We start from the raw sequence: 15,425 nt of genomic DNA, 5'->3' as shown, positions 1-15,425 counted from the left end.
CAATAATATTAACAAGATAATTTTAATTTTAAAATAAATATTAATGGATATGTGTTATGTGTACTTACAAACTTAGCAACATTAAAAACAAAAACTAATTGTTCGTAAAATGTATTACGGCAGTAATATTAATAGTACGGTTTAATAATATATTTGGTAGTATACTTATAATATATAAGGCGTAAAAGGAGAAATCTGTTTCAGCTGTATTTCTGCCAAGTCCAAAATAGATATAATATGTTGTACTAATATTTACATTTGTACCAACTAATCTGGTAATTGAATATAACTTCTGAAAAAATATTTTTATTCGTAAAGTCACTGTTAGGTATTTAAAAATATTTTTTCTATTTTTTTTTTTTTTTTTGATATTTAATTTCAAAACCAATAAAAATTTAATTTTAATATTTTGAATATTAAGAATATTATAAGATTTTCATAATATCATTATATTAAACGTATTAAAAAAAGAAAAGATTAAAATGTAAAAAAGACAATTTCAATTATGAAATCAGCGTAGATCAAAATCATACAAATTTCAACTATGTTTTCAGAAAGCTTTTTGGATGACTATAGGTTAATTACCTAATACAATTAGCCAAAGACACTTTTATAGACGAAAAAACCAAAATACATCATATTCGTTATTGACATAAACGTGCACGTGTGGAAACATAACACTATTATTTTACACTAAATTTATGCACACTTATCATGATAATTTATTAGTTATTAGTTATTATGCATACATTTACATAACACATACGTACTTAGACAATTGCCTATATTAAAATCCTTAAACAGTGTTGGTATCGAATTACTTTAAAAAATGATTTAATTGTATTTACATCAGTTGTTTCCTTGCAGGACGAATTATATCTAATTTACCAATAAGAAATGAATTCTTTAAATTATTATTTTTTAGTGTAATTTCGCCTTTAAAAATACACTTTGCGAAAAATATAAAAATCGATACCGGGTCCCTTTTTCTCGCATGATTAATTAAATAAAGTTTTAGTTAGTTTTCGTTTAGTTTTATAATTAAATATGTACATGAAAATCTTGATGGACCCCAAGAACTTTCTGAAAACTCTTTATACTAACATTGCCTTCTAAAATTATTAATTAGTGACCCCTGTTATACACAATTCATGGAATTAATTAGTGTCGTATAATAAAAAATAATAATTGTTGGTATATTAAAAACAACAGTTCTCTGTATAAGTAATTTTAATATTAGGAAATTATGAATAAATAACAATATTTCCTTTACATTTTTAAAGAAAAAAAACTGCTTATGGATTATGATTTAAATTGTACAACCTTCAACTTTTTTTCTATAGGTGTACACGAAAAAAAAAAACTTAAAACTCGTAAATTCAAATCCACGTTTATATTCGTTATTCATAAGTTAATTTTATTTTTAATTTTATAGTGTAGGCCATAGGGACTTATTGTTTATCATAATTTCTAAACAGAAACAGATAAACAATAATATTAGTAAATTACTTATTTGATATTTGTTTTCGGTTGTATTGATAAAAAATATAATTGTAAATGAGGAAAACAAACTTCGAACAAATATATTATTCAGGTAAACATAAAAATGGAATTTTTCGCATTATTATTAGGTACATGATACCTCATACATAATAAATGGAATTTTTGTAATTATATCCGTATTAGAAAGTAAATAAAATAAAAAAATAAAAGTAATTTTATGATTATGGATTATGATTGTTATGGACTGTAAATAACCATATATATATATTTGGATGACTTATACATTACATTTTATCAATGTAGTGTACAATTTATGTTTTATATTTATATAGTCGAAGAAAAAATAAATACATTTAAGACCTCTAGTAATGATGGATTGACCTCTAATATTATCTTATTATTTATAGCTTTACAATATCCGTTTGATATGATATAATATTTAATAATCATAATCATAATAATTGTGCTAACAAAAAGTGCTTAAATACAAATATAACAGTTTTTACTGTTTTGCGTATTATTTATTGCATGTATAATGTTTTAATTTTTGTCAGTCGGAAATATATAAATATATATATATGATAATAATGAATAACATAACAGAATAATAAAATATTAAGTATATCTGAGCACCAAATGATTTGTTGAAATTTAGATTTATTTAAGTTGTGCTTGAAATTTTGTAAATAAATTTGATTAATGACTACTAATATTTTTTCATAGTTAATTGTTAAATTCAAATTAAGTTTTCTGGTAGGTATGGATGATATGTTTTTATAGAAAATATAAATAGTTATGATACTTAAAGGTGAAGCATTGTTATATACAGAGAATAGATATATATAAAAAATTCTAGAAAAAAATTACGTTTACCAAATAGTTTTTTGAACAATAGGTATGTTTAATAAATTAATAATTTAATGCTTTTTACAATTTTATATTATGAAAAAAGGTAATTTTGTTCAATTTGTTATAGGTAATAATTCTTTACGTGGTAAAAAAAAATGATATTGTGTCTTGTGAGACGTAAGTATAAATATAATTAGAATTTTGAATAAAACATCTAAATTCTAAAGGATTGGAAAGTTTAGCAAACAAGGGCAAAACACCTTAATTATACTTATACATATATTTTTTTAATAATTCATTAACACTTTAATGATATTTTTAAATTAATCATTAAAATTTTCAAATTGTTTACACATTATCTGCACTCATGAACTTACGCCATTATTAAACAATATAAAAAATATCAAATAACTTATAATTTACATATTAAAAATTACAACAACATAAAATATAAAAACAAATTACATGAAAATAAAAATAAATGTAGGTATTCTATAACAATAATAAGTAAAAAGTAATAACTAATAACTAACAGGTATCCAAATAATTATACTCAAATATACAATACTAATTTTATAGTTTTCGATGTCCTATAAATTGTCATTTTTATAGAGGTTTAAGATGTTTTATAATAATAAGTACCTATTTATTTTACAATTGTATTGGGATATGCAATTAGCCTCATATTTTTAGCTCTATACATTTTTTTTAATATGACAATTTATAATTGAAAGCACGTTATATGCATTTTAATTGTAGTGTTTTCATAAATTCTACATTCAAAAACATTCACAAATCACTGTCACTAAAATGAATGTCGGAGAAACTATACATAGGTTTTTTAATTATAAAGTCAAAATGTATAACACAATTAAATAACAATAGGAAATTTATCTTAAAGAATAGGCAATAGATCCATCTCTTAAAAACAATAAGAAATCACAGACGATAACATAAACAATAAGACACGAGGGTGTGTACTTTTTAAATTTTGCATATTGATACGGCAATAATTTATTTGTTTGGGATACTGTTAGATTACTCATATTGCAATGGACGTACAATAAACAGCAGTTCTTAGTACTTACGTTACTATATTATGTTTCTGCAAACATTGTTGATATCACAGTTTTTAGATACTCAATTAGGTTGAGATGTCTGAGTTGAACAATAACTAATAAGCTAATATGGCAAGGCATTTTTGTTTTGTGGTTAATTTAAATTTTAAGTTCAGTAAATAAAAAAAAATTAATATCTAGTTAAGTTAAATATTAATTATATTTTAAATTTTATGTTATTTTTTTTTAAATTAAAGTAAGTTAATTATTAGTTATCAGTAAATAATAATTTGTAATTTGTTTTCATTTTACTAATTGTATTAAAACTCTATTAAGTAAGTAAAAATATAATACTGAAACAACTTAGGCATAATTTAATTATTTATGCGTTTCGACTTAAGAGACAAATTCAAATATTATATAGATATAATTGAATAGCTTTATTTAAAAAATAATCCAAAAAATTACATATTTTTTTCAATTTAAGTATAAGAAGTAAAACTAGTAGTGAAATAAATTAAATTAAAGTTAAAAATAACTCTAAAAGTGTACAAACAATGTTTCACTTTATAGTAAAAAGTGACTTGCTACATAAGTTTCGTCTTGGAAGTTATAATTTGGTAAAAGGGTGCGAAACTTTTAACAATAAAATTTAAGAACTAAGAAGCAATATAATGATATTATTATTCGCTCCTTCATCACGGGTCACAAATCACATCTTATATATAAACAAGCTGTTTGATATAATAATATATATAAATTATTAAATAGCTATATATTCGTTGTTTTTTGAAGTAGTCGGTTTCTGAATAATTTAAATTGCTTTTAAATATTTTATTATATCTCATACATATTTACATTGTTTTAACTTTCAATCATTAAAAATAGAATTTGTTGTAAACATTTAGATTTTATGGCATTTTGAATCATTCTTCTTTATTAGATTCCAAGTAAAACGATGAAAGTATATATTATTGATTTTACAATGATGTTTTTTATTTTTATGTTTACTGTCACTTTTTTAACGGTTTCAATGGTGGTTTTTATCAGTTAGGTAATTAATATCAAATGAAAACATATTGCCCGTACTTTTTTAGTAATCAGGAAAAACTAGAAAAACTAAATAAATAAATTATTTATTTATCTTACACCAAATTTTAATAAAATTGATTTTGTTCTTTGGTATATGATTAAAAAACAAATAATAACCGTTGATACTTGACACTTTCTAAGCGTATTGTGTAGTTTTCAAAATAGTTTAGATCATTTTGAGGTATTTAAATTTTTATATTTTATTTTTTTCTATAAAATATTATTAATATATTTATTCAAGATTGAAAAGCTTTGAATTTAATACAACTTTTCTCAAAAATTGTTTGTACTGGAATTAAAAAAAAAAAAAACTATGAAAATTTACATTAAATTATATTTGAAGTCAGAATATTATGAAAATTACTCGTACATTTTAAGCTATGAATTGTAACTACGAACTTATTTCACCATTCAACTGTAGTTATTATAGTGTTTTGTATCTTTTTCACTTGTAATTTGATTGTACGTACAAATATTATTTTTCAACTATTGTCTATTGCTGATATTTAGTAAAAAAAGAACTTCATAATGATAACTTTTGTACAAGACCAATGTCCTAACTTGAGGATATATTGTATGTAATATTTTGGCAGATATTTCTGTGGAATTCGCTGCAATGTATGGTGTTACTAATTAAATTGAAAATATTCTTTGAATTTTGAAATAAAAGCTGAAAAACCACCTCCGGCCTCCTCTCAATTTCTTTTTTCGTATTGAACATCTGTTCTTAACAATTTAACATATTATACTCATTACAATTATTACATTTTGATGAAAAAGTTCACTCAGAAAAAACTGTACAGCAGAATGAGTTTACCGGCTTAAAAAAAAATAGCAGTTGACGATTTTAATATTTCGATTTCAATTTCTGTATTTTTTGCTATCAGAAAATAATATAAAACTATATATAGTGCATATTCTATATTCTATTGGTATATAATATATATATTATATTATTATGTATATTAAAATCGTGGACAAAACTATTTGTGAGAGAGGATACTCGAGATGCACGATATAAATTCTCAAACAAGTATGGGTCATAATATTAGATATTTTGGTTTATATTATAATAAACACACAGAAATTCGCGGGGGAATATGAATGATTACCTTATACGTCAAAGAAAATCGTCTTCAATCGTCCCAACGGCTACGACCCTCGTTTTATATGTTATGTGTATATGTATAATAATATATATAAAACGAATAAAAAAGTATATTATACGTACCCTTATTTAGTAGGTCCTATATATATGTGTGTGTGTACACTGTACATAATATACATCAACACAACGTCGTTCTATATGTGTTTTGCTGATCAAGCGATGGCTGGCGAAGTTCCGGTCGTATTTTCTCTTTTTCTTTTTTTTTTTCGGCAAACAGACCCAGCTCTATACTCGCAGACAGGTGACGAGATTTATTTTTGGTTTCCAATACCCAAGGCTCGTATATTTTGACAGTGATACAGTACATCACAGTGTTTTAAACTTTGTGCAATATATACCTTTATGTGTAATAGTATATACATGTATATATATTTACACACGATGTCACCGAATCAAGGTTCACATTAACATATGGGTACCCCGTATATATATATTGGCTTTAGACTATATATATTTGGCTTTTAGACGTTCTAGTTTTGTGTGCGCAAGAATTTAAATATTAGTGCGTCGAAGATAATCGAAAACCGAAAAGCTATACATTATAATATATAGGTAGGTTATATTATATATTATGCTATGCATACATAACGCGTGTCCGGATAACTATCATATTAACGTGTAGGTAACTATAATACGTATATTATACAAATACATCACACGAACATAATACAGCGTATCTATATATAACACTCGTCGAGTGCAACGAGAAACTTTAAGTCCGCCGGAACCTGAACTTTCTTTTACATTATATTATACACCCCAAACTCGAATAATATATATTGCACAGGTATATAATAATACGTCTTCGTACAGCTACTTACCACATCATCACTATATACACGATATTTTTCACTCGTATTTTCAGTATTCTCATCTGCCTGTCACGATGCATAATATATATTATATTATGTGCGTTTTGTATAAAATGTATTATGCGGCTACGGGTTAGTCAGTCGGACAGCTGCAACAGCAGCTCGTAATACACGCACATCCGGGTGTTGTAGGAGGGGCCAACAAATCCTCCGGTGAATAAATCACATCATCATCACCATTATTTGCGACCAATCAAACATATATAATATATTATTGTCAGCGACGTACGCAGAAAAAAAAAATTTGGGAGTGTGTTTGAAAATCAGTAATTGAAAAGTAAAAATTATTTTTCTTCTAAATCTTTTGTTCCAACCGCGGCAATGCACAACAGGTATAATTTTATTTTATTTATAAATCCTCTTTAAGTATTGTTATTCTCATTCAAATTATATTAATTATTTTAATTTGTTATAGCATTACACTTTTATTGCGAAAACCGAATAATTCGGGGGGTGTTTGAACACTCATAACGCCCCCCTTGTGTACGTCCCTGACTATTGTTCATACATCGTCTACGAATTAATGTTATTCTAAATCATTATAATGAACTTCTGTGCAACCGTAACCCGTTTCAGAATTGTAAATATTTATTATACTTTGGGCACTGAATAATTTAATAAATTTCGTGTACAATATATAGTTAGGGTTTTTATTGGACTACGTTTCTATGATTATAGTTTATAGTAAATAAAGTTTCACTTACTTGGTTCTGTTTCTATTACAGTTCAAGACCGTTTAACTACACTGAAAAGTGCAAACGCGGCCAACTTGAGTTAATTAAATTAAATCGACGTACTGAACGTTATAAGGGGATTCGGTCCGGCCGAAAATTCTGCACAGATAATATATTTAGGTAACACTATAACAATTTAAAGTTAACGTGGAAAACTTATCTCGAGTTAGAAAAAAGTTTATTTATTTCTTTAAAATGATCGTCCGAGTTTAATTGACAAATTTTATTTTCTATTGACCAGTTAAGTTAATTAGTAAGGAATTAGTTAAATTAAATTAAGAGGACGCTATACCCGCATATTGTGTTATTTCTGTCTTATACACGCGTAACACAATTAAAAACTGTTTTGAGGGGGACAACTTTACTTTATTCCCTCGATATTTTTATCAAAATTACTAAAAATTAAAAGTATAAATCGCATTGAGAAGAATTTTACCTGTGTCGTAACTTTTTAATTTTTTTGATGGCATGAATACAATTAAAGTTATCGGTTTGAGAACTTTATAGGTTTTTTCATTTAATTATTAAAAATTATTGGTTACTACTATCAGAAAAATTAAAACGCTTCGATACAGGTAGAGTTCTTACCAATGCGATTTATAATAATTTTAGTAATTTTGTTATAAATATCGAGGTAGTAAAGTCGTCCCGAGCAATACAGTTTTTAACTATGTTACGAGTGCGCATAAGACATAAACAACACATGCGGGTATAGCGTTCTCTTAAATCTTTTAAAAAATTAACAATTTAACTGTAGTTATTGTCAATCTTTGAATTAAATTATTGTACACATATCAAATTAATATATTGATTTGGGCGTTTGGCATCATCTCGGTTGTCGTGTATAGTCTTAAAAGTTGTCGATAAAATCAGTTCAGCATTTTGGTGAGTAGATTTTCGCGTGTAGATGTCGCACGTGATATCAAAAACGGGAAATATACGTAATAACGTAGTATTACCCATTTATATTGCATTTATAACAAGAATATAAACATTTTATTTTCATCCACTTACATATACATTGTAATATTAATTAGTACATTGTTCTTCTCAATCGTATTTAGCAATTTATAGCTAATACGCAGTACATAAATACTCGGTATTAGATAATACCGTGTTTAGCTCTTATATAATATTATTGTAATATGTATTGCATCTTTTATAAACTAATATAGCTTCATAGAACTCGTCATTATATTATATACACGACAGGCCACGTTTCTAATCATAAAATAGTAAAAAAATAACCAACACAATTTATGAGTTTTAGAAATAATTTATATAGAAAAATATGTCAAGTTAAAAATGTTAACGAAATTGCGATACCGTACAATAATTAACGTCTACAGCGTTTTAATATAAAAACGTTCACTATATTTGTAAAAGAACGATTGCTTGGCACAAACATTGTCAACAAACAACAAAATATCGGGTTTAAAATGGACTTAATAGAGATAAATATTTTATTAGGTATACGGTATTAATTAAAAACACAAACGTCTTTACCGAAAAATATAAATTAATTAAAACAGGTAGGTAACGCAAAAAGGATATTTATTGCGAGGGTTATCGACAATTATTTGTTTAAAAAAATGCGTATACTGTTAGAGAAGTCTAAAATTTAATGATATATATATATATATAAAAAAAAACAATTGTATTGTATTAATATAAAAATCACAGATCGATTGCGTTCCTAAAAAAAAAAAAAACGCGCGGAATCATATTCCTAACATAGCAATGTCGCATTCAAATACAATACGAAATTGAGTAGAAAAAAGGTCAAAAATAATGTAATATCAAACATGGAATAACGAACATTTCTTCTCAAATGTATAATATTTGAATTTGCAAATTATTTATTTATCTATATAAATACGAATTTCAAGTTTATCCCGTATCTGCATATATATATGTTACATTAGCTATCATAAAATTAAAATATAACACTTTGAATTTTCGATAATACTGTTATTATTATTTATTATTATTATTATTATTATTATTATTATTATTATGCATGGTTATTTATAAACCATAATCAAAGTATAATCGCGGCAGACGAATAACTCGCTATTAATTATAATATTATGATGTATGGATTTTTTGTCCGGTCGCGGTGTGGCGGGCAAAGAGTATAGACGCCAAACCTAATAAAATTAATATAATTATATTTTTAAACATGATGTATTCGCCGAGTCGGATGTCGAGTACCTACGCTATAATGCTGGCGCCACTTATGGTTCGGTTAGAGCGTTTTTATTTATTTTTTAAACGATCATAATTACAGTCGATTTCCTATGATTCAGAGTTTATTTAAGTTTAATGTTTATAAAACGCAGACACTAAATTTAACTGCATTAAATTGGAGGTAATCATATAGTCATCGATGTATATGTATATTTTTATGATATTTCCTTGGATATATTTTGTATTAATTAACAATTATAGACAAACCATTTAGCGGTTCAAAACGCCTCGCGTTTTTAATTTAGATTCTAAACGAAGTGAAAAACGTATTTGTTTCACAATGGTGTTTTCTTATTATATTATTTCTATAACTATGGACATTTTTTTTTTTTTTTTTGGGAGCAGAAGGATCCGTCAAATATTTCAAATATAACTTATTTGTCAAACGGAAGTCGAGTCACGTAGGTACTATACTATTATAATAATGTTAGAAACAAACTACAGAGAAGTGTTAAAGAATTTAAATAAAATTTGAATAATAGCGAATTTGACTTTTGGGTTCTTTTTTTTGTTTTAACAGAGTGTTAGCAGAATTGTTTTTTTTAATGCAATGTTCATCAAAATTGAAACGACTTGCTAATAAATAATTATTATTCTTATAGATCAAACTATACGTGTTTGTATAAATCACTATATATGAAAAACGATTTTAAACGAAGAAGTCGGATGGAATAGCATCTTTTTCCAAATCTAAGCCATTTGGTCAAAAATATATCATCAAAAGATTTTTTTTTAATAATTCGTCAATAATATTTTTTTACCAAAGTAGATACTTTTCATCAACGATAAAAATATTTGTGCTTAATTTCAAACAAGGTTTTTATTTATTGAACTAACATTTTTAGTAATTAAAAATGTTTGTAAAAATCATAAATTTAAATAATTTTCACATACATGATGTATTCATTTTAAATTAATTAGGTATAATCGTTTTCTATAATCATATAATTCCATACTATGCCACTTATATAAAAAAAATTTAAGTTAAATTTTTATCATATTATAATACTATACTAAACAGCAGTTGGATTATAATTATAACACGATCACGACGACCATAACGTGCCACTATGCATACTAAGGAATACATTATTTATGGTGTACTTACTATTTTAGAAGATAACATAATACAAAATATTTAATATGAACTCTAAACGTAGAATTTTTAAACAACTTAAAAATAAGTATTTTAATTTGCTATATTTTTAATAAATAATTATATAATAATAATATAATTTATTGTCATCCTATCATATTATTACAAATTATATAGTTTATTTACAATAATACAATAATATAAATTTCTATTAAAATTAATTTCAAGACTAAAAGATGTAATTAAATAAAGAGATGGTTTGTTTCCAGAAGCCTATGACTTGTAAAGAAAACAAGAGTTCGTATTTTGAAGTATTAAATATCTTAGTTTTCATCATGGTGTAACTTAAATATACAACTATACATATTTTTTAACCGTGAATTTGATCAATAAACCATTTTAAGAATAGACGTTATTTTGACTTAATATATTAGTTTAACACTTAATGTGATAGTTTATGTTATACCAATTAATAATAAATTATAACTATAAATTTAATATAATTATAATATTGCAAATCTTCGTAGTTTTGACGAATTTTGTTAGAATTTCATCGTCATAATATCTATTAATTTAGACACATAATTTATGTGTATATGTTACATATATGAAGTAATGTAATACATTATACAAGTGTATTATGAGTTATGACACTGAAGTTGAACTATATTAATATTATATAAGTATTAGCTCGAATTAGAACGGAATCTTCTTAAAAACTATAGGTACTAAAGGTTTACATTAAACATATAAATTCTTAAGTAGTAAATGGGAAGGCAGCCATAACTTTAATTACGATAAAACCATGTTCTTAAAAGTATATATTTGAGATATTTATTTCGCGTTTTTTTTGGTAAATTTTCCAGTATAGACAGCTTGCTTGGGGTTAAACTAAAAATATTTCAAAATAAATCAAAATTTTGTTTTATGAATCAATATTTATGTAAAAAAAAAACACTAGAAGGTTAACAAAAAAATAATTATACGTTTTGGGGCATTCAGACTATTAAAATATACACAAAGAAAAATCGTGTACATTAAAATTGAAATTCGGGTGTTTAAAGTTTAAAGTTTTTTTAATCATTAGTTACCTAACAATATTTTGCAGGGTTAGGTATTTCAGTAGCAGTCCATTCAGGTTAAAAAGCTTTAAATACTTTAACTACAATCGATTTTTATGTATCAAAATATGAAATCAAAAATGTATAGGTATTATTATTCCTGAAAGTCAATAATTAAAAACATTATTACGATAAGAATTTTTTTATTTTTAAACATGTTACCTACTTTATTTTGACTAGAAATTAATGAAAGAAAAATATTTATTAACCCGTTAATACATTTTGAAATAATGAAATATTGCGTGTTTAAACTGTTTAAAGAATCACCCTACATGCATAAATTATCAATAAAACAATTATTATAATAATAATATCATTATATTTTATTGTGTAAATAATAATAATAATATGTCGGTGAATATGAAACGGCAATAATATATTATTATTTATTGTGTCATATCGAGTGCAAATACGTCTTACATACGAATAAGTTATAAAAGTTATATAACGCATCGTATCTGCAACGCGCACGTACAGTCGCTTTATATGCGTTCGATTATTATTATTTGTGGTTGAGTGTTTGTTTTGTGTACGTGTATTTTGTATTATTATTATTATTTTGATCATTGGGGTTTTAACATTAACGATTCACCGCCTATTTTTGATTGTAAACCGTTTTTTTCAATCAAATATAGAGGACGACTTCGAATATTTTATGAGCACATATTATTAAAACAAAAAAAAAAAAAAAATGAATGATTCGTGGTTTTGTTTGTATTATTGTTATTTCATTTTATTTGTTTTAATTAATAAAATGCTCATCGCATATTTTGTTGAAATAATAATTTCAATAACAATATGAAAAGGTGTTAAATATTATACATTAAACAAATTTATATATAAAATTTAAATTCCTCATTGTTTATAAGTTCTCCAATAAGAGATTTATTGACTCTGAAAACCCAGTATTTTATTTATTCTCATATACCGTTTTTACTTCATGTGTCACATTTTTGAACAGATTTTGTAATAAAAAAATATATTAAATTTAAAATAAAAATGTATATTTTTTAAATCAAAATTAACATATCAGGTCATTGTAGCGTATAATTGCAGGTCATGTTCATTGTTTAAAATATTTTTATGAATATTTAGTTTTCACTCATATCTAATTGTTATTGAAGTATAATATAATAGATTTTGATTTTTTCGAAAGCGAATCTCGCCGTTTTAAAGTAGTGTTGAGCACTGCCAATGACGTGGTATATTTAGACGGAAGTGTATATTATATTTTATGATATATACCTGCTCTGAAAACGACGCGCACAAAATAATTGTTATGATAATTAATATTATTCTATAGTATTCTATCTACCACAATCATAAAATATTTTTTTTTTATGTGTTTCGTGTTCATGTAAATGCTCCCTTGAAAACTTTTTTTTAGAATCTTTACCCTCTGGCATACCCAACCACTAAAAATAAGTTACTACCCTGATTCTATAGTTTATTTCTGCCATTGTATAAATGTATAATATAAATATATAATACATGAAAACGCGTCAGATACATCAAATTTCAAAATCACCATCAACCCCTTATACTAAACCCTTGAATTTGCACCCTACTCGCAACTGCTTAGTTTCTTGTAATTTGTAAGTAGGTGTACACAAAATTTAATGGGTGCCGCAGATCATGTTTGATTAAGCCGACAGTGTTCATTATCCTTTGCTTTCAACATGGCCACATATGGGTCGATACGAGCATAACATATATGAGCTAGGTTCAGTGGCGTAGCCAGAGGGAGGGATTAACGGGCTATAACCCTTCCCGAAATGTCTCTGTTTTCCGTAAGCATACAATCGTGCTTATGTCAGAGAGAATTGAATATGTTATAAAGTATAGTTACCGTTAATTAATGATATTAAGTGATTTTCTTCTGAACGTACAGTGGTTACAACAATTAAAACAATTAATTAATAAATAATATAGGTAATATTATAACCTTATTAGAAAAGGCCTTTTTATGTTCCAATTTTTTAACGACACTTAAACTTTTTTTCGATTTTCTTTCACAGAGTTGTTTAAAATACTTTCTTAGATGTCACGCCTGATAATTTTTTGTCTGAGGGAAGGAGAGGGGTTATATTTAAAGGTTTCGTGTTTTTATTGTGTCATTTAAATAATTTAATGGTTTTTTTATCACGAGCAAAATCGGATTATTCAGCTAGTACTATATTATAAAGTGATTTATTATTATTGTACATATTATTATTATCGGTTGATAAGCGTTGATGTTTATTGAAATCTTATTAAAAAAAGGCCAATTGCCAATGATGCCACTATCGCATCAATCAAAAATTGCGTTCAGTAGAACTAATTTTTTGTTAGCTTTAATATTAGATAATGAGTGAAATAATTGATCTATTAATTATTATCAAAATTAAAATTAACTGTTAAGAACATAATCTGTGTTGGTACATTATTTTTTCGCCATATTTTAATTTTTAATCAAACAATGATGAGCTAGTAAAAAATATTACGACATAAAAAAGCTCATAGTTCGTTTAATAATTGAAATGTCGTAAAAATAACCCAACATATTTAAAGATATCGCATTGGATTTGAATCATATCATATAGTTGAAAGCGATAATTTGCTGACACTTCATATTTGCAGCAGTCTATCAGGTCATTGTTTGGTACCTACGCAGTATAGAAATTTATAGACGTGTTGTTTTCATCTTATATACCTATTTCAACGGTACGTTCGATGTTATGAGGATTCCGAAATCGGCGAAAACATATTATTCGAATTTGTCACGGGGAAATCTAGCGTCTGACCAATGACCACCAAGCTCAACTTTTTATTTATTATCGACTTTCAAGGTTGAACAAGGCAAAAAAACGAGTATAAGCGTAGCTAGAAGAGATAATTTGGGTATTAAAACACTCCCCCTCCGTTATTTATGCAAATATATATGGTATACACATTATACATAATATTACATAGTATATATATCATAAATAATTCAGATTTCTACAAAATACGTCGCCATACAGTTCTATTTATTCATGTTTGAAAACATATATATATTATTATATGAAGATTGATGACTACGTATAATAAGCCCTTCACATATTTTATATTTAAAAATAAAATTAAAACACCCCCTAAAAACCTATTAACCTGCCCGTTCAAGATGATCTCAACAGTCTGTATACTAGTATAGTGCGACAAATTCGAATTCGTTTTCAGGATACGATTTGCATCGAAAACAGAACACGTATATGAACTGTTGACTATATTACACAAGCGCCAAAGATATAAAAATACATAGCATTTGTGCCAAAATTAATATTATTTATATGATATTTTAAAATATTCGAAATCGTCAATAATATAATATAATGTATATTTTATAATAGTAAAAATCAATAGTTAATAAGGTGCCTATTTATTCGTAAATGTTTTTTTTTTAATGTTATAGCAATGCGTTACGACCAGTTTTAGTCAAGTACCCGAAAATGTGCGTTTGGGCCGTGTATATATAGAGTACCGTAGAGTTACTTTATGGTTTGGGCCGTTTGGCGTGTTTGGACTCGATAGTTCCGACTCGACAATTATCGAATTAGGTACTATCTGCAGGGGAACGAAGCGCACGGGGGGGGGGGGTCTGAGATTTCGAAGCGTCGGTCGTCGATATGACGACGACGTCTTCCGCCGGAACCGTTCCGGAGTG

This window comes from Aphis gossypii, chromosome X (genome assembly GCF_020184175.1).
Source record: "Aphis gossypii isolate Hap1 chromosome X, ASM2018417v2, whole genome shotgun sequence".
NCBI lineage: Eukaryota > Metazoa > Arthropoda > Insecta > Hemiptera > Aphididae > Aphis > Aphis gossypii.
The sequence above is the reverse complement of the archived record's forward strand: the minus strand, read 5'-3'. Positions refer to the sequence as shown.